Source organism: Pecten maximus, chromosome 14, assembly GCF_902652985.1.
Source record: "Pecten maximus chromosome 14, xPecMax1.1, whole genome shotgun sequence".
NCBI classification, from domain to species: domain Eukaryota; kingdom Metazoa; phylum Mollusca; class Bivalvia; order Pectinida; family Pectinidae; genus Pecten; species Pecten maximus.
Genome location: NC_047028.1, coordinates 33,874,478 through 33,877,545, shown reverse-complemented (window position 1 = coordinate 33,877,545; position 3,068 = coordinate 33,874,478).

Here is a 3,068-nt window from a genome sequence, read left to right as displayed (position 1 = left end):
CGTAGAGTGCAGATGGGTATACTTTAATTTTTAAAATTTTAGCAATAGTTAAAGGGTTTAATGCGCATTGATGTACCCCAGAACGTAAAAGGGCCATAGTGCCACTTTTTAATTTAGTGCATGCTTGTTTTGTTAATTCAATGGAATTGTGTTTATCATTTAATAAGATGCCTACATGAGTAATCTCCGAAACAACTGGCAATATGTTATCATAGAGGTAAAGTACAGTTAATGGTTATGGTTCTTTTATTTGAAAATACAACAACTTTACTTTTTGAGGCTGAATACAAAAATCGCCATTTGCGACTGTATGATTCACAAATAGTTAACATTTTATTTAAGCTTGTAATATTTGTGCTTACTAAACATATATCGTCTGCATGGGTTGGAATATTTACAGTTTTATCGATAATCATAGCGCCCCTACCACATCTTTCTACTTCATCTAATAGGTCATTAATAAAAATTAAGTACATTTTGGCTGAGAGAGCCCCTCCTTGTAAGATCCCGCGCTCCATCTTTACTGGGGCGGAGATTAAACCATTAAAAAATACGGAACTGTTTATATCCGTGTACATAAACTTTAAAATATTCCACACTTTACCGGTAAGGCCAATGTCATATAATTTTGCAAGTAGACCGTCGTGCCAAACGGTATCAAACGCCTTTGAGCTGTCTAAAAACGATACATATATATCTGAACCATTTTCCATATTATAATAAATACATTCCTGTAAATTAAAAGCTGTACAAAGGCTACATAAATTCTTCTGGTATGCCGACTGCTGTTTATTTGGGAACACATCAGATTCTATTACATAGCTAATTCTTTTCGCAATAGCCACTTCAAACATTTTAAAAAATACTGGCAAAAGGGTTATTCCCCTATAACTATTAGGGTCATCTTTTGGCTTCCTACGGCCTTTATACATGTACATCGTTACTATAATACCATGTTTCCAACTTTTCGGGATATATTCATGTTTTACAACAAGATTAAATAAGTTTTGTATATGGTTAATTACGGAATGACCTGCATATTTAATATGTTCGTAGACAAGACCTTCGTGACCACCTGCTTTACCTGATTTAAGGTTTTTACAAATTAAATTTATTTCACTAAAAGTAAAATTATCACGTAAAAACAAATTTTCATCAGAATGTATACTAGATTTTAACATTTTGATTCTTTTTTCCATCTTATCTCGAAAATGACAATCAAATTCCTTATCGTCATGGTTTTTAAATATATGTTGAAAATGTAGACGCCACCCATTAATTATATCATGAGGATCTCTGAAAACTTTACCTTCATATTTCAGCTCAGTTTGTTTAGCCCTTGAGGCTGACTTTTTGCTTTTAAAAAGTTGCCAAAAAAGGTTCTGATCAAGATCACCCGATCTATCAATTTCAGCGAATTGATTCTTCATGTAAGATTCAAATGATTTCCTGAGTTGACGTCTAAATTTAGTTTTATATTTTTTATATTCCGAGAATGTTCGACAATCTTGTCTACGCTTTCCGGATTGTATCCACAAGTGTCTTTTGTGCAACATTTCATTATGTAATACCGTAAGACTTTCGTCCCAATAAGGTTTTTGATATTTTTTATACATAGTTTTTGGTATACACTTATCAGCTGCTTCAAGCAAGGCAGAACATATATTGTTATAATAACAATCTATATCATGGCAAGATGGATTTCCAGTAGGTACTCTGATACAATCCAGTAAACGTTTTACATAGCATTGGTAATTGCAAATTGAACCATCGCTTAACGCTTTTTTCCACTTATATTTGTTACACCTTGATGTATTGCCCGTAAAGGATTTGGGTACTCCTACTGAGCAGACAATAGGACAATGTTCTGAAACGTTTCCATCGTCGTCTAAAACTTTACAGTACATGGTAAGATCTATAGAATTTGACTCAATGAGTACATGATCAATTGCAGTAGAGTTATCTGTTTCAGGGTAAAATGTACAAATGGGACCTGTGCATTCAGATTGAACATTTAACGAGATCATGTTAGTTTTATCTAAAAATTGCTGGAATAACCGAGATCGATTGTTATCAGTAAACTGATAGCGGTCACCTCTTACTTTAACATTAAAGTCACCAATAATAAACACTTTACCCTTGTCTGAGTATACATCATATAAAGATTCTAAAATATCAACATGTTCTTGAAAAATTTCAAAAGGCCTCGAAGAAGCAGGCATATAAACTGAGAACCAATATGAGTATTCTCCACTAGCTGACTGTAATTCCAGGCCTACAATTCTAGGACTGTCTATAATAATTTCCTGTACATTAAGGAGCGATTTGTATAACAAGCATACGCCACCTCTAATACTACATTTGTAGCGGAAAGGATCTACTTCATAAACTGGTTTCACAAAACATTTATAACCAGAATGGTTAAAACTATTAAAAAATGACAACTGGTATTCCCTTACCCAGTGTTCTGATAATCCGCAAATATCTATATCATATGTGTCAAGACATTTAAGGAGATAAGGCATACCGGCCATTATCCCTTCACAGTTCCAACACATGGCATTGACTTTGTTACTTTCTGTCATTATGCTCGTTCCAGAAAACCTGTCTCGGCATCCATGGCCTTGCATATATACCCGGTGGCCAAAAGTCGGGATTTTCCAGAATAGCCGAGTCTGAATCAAGGACATTTAACTGTCTACCTTAAAATCTACCTTAATTCTTGCCGACAGTTTATCAACCGATAATAAACCATCTATGAAAAGTGTTTTACTTAATATGTGACCGATAAATGTAACTCAAATTTTTAATCTTCTTCTTAATTGACATCATTACCAATGATGACGTCATGACTGCTCAACAGGTGTCTGACAGGGAGTACCTTGTCTGCTAGACAAACTCCGGGTCTGTTTACGATATTGTGTAAGTGTTTGTATATATGTACGTACGTGTTTGTCATTGTCGGTCACGGATGAGTAATTTCCGTGTACTAATAAAGTTTTGTGAAACAGAGGTAAAACTGCATGAGTTAAAGTGGAGACAACTTAAAGGCCCCAAATATGTTTAAG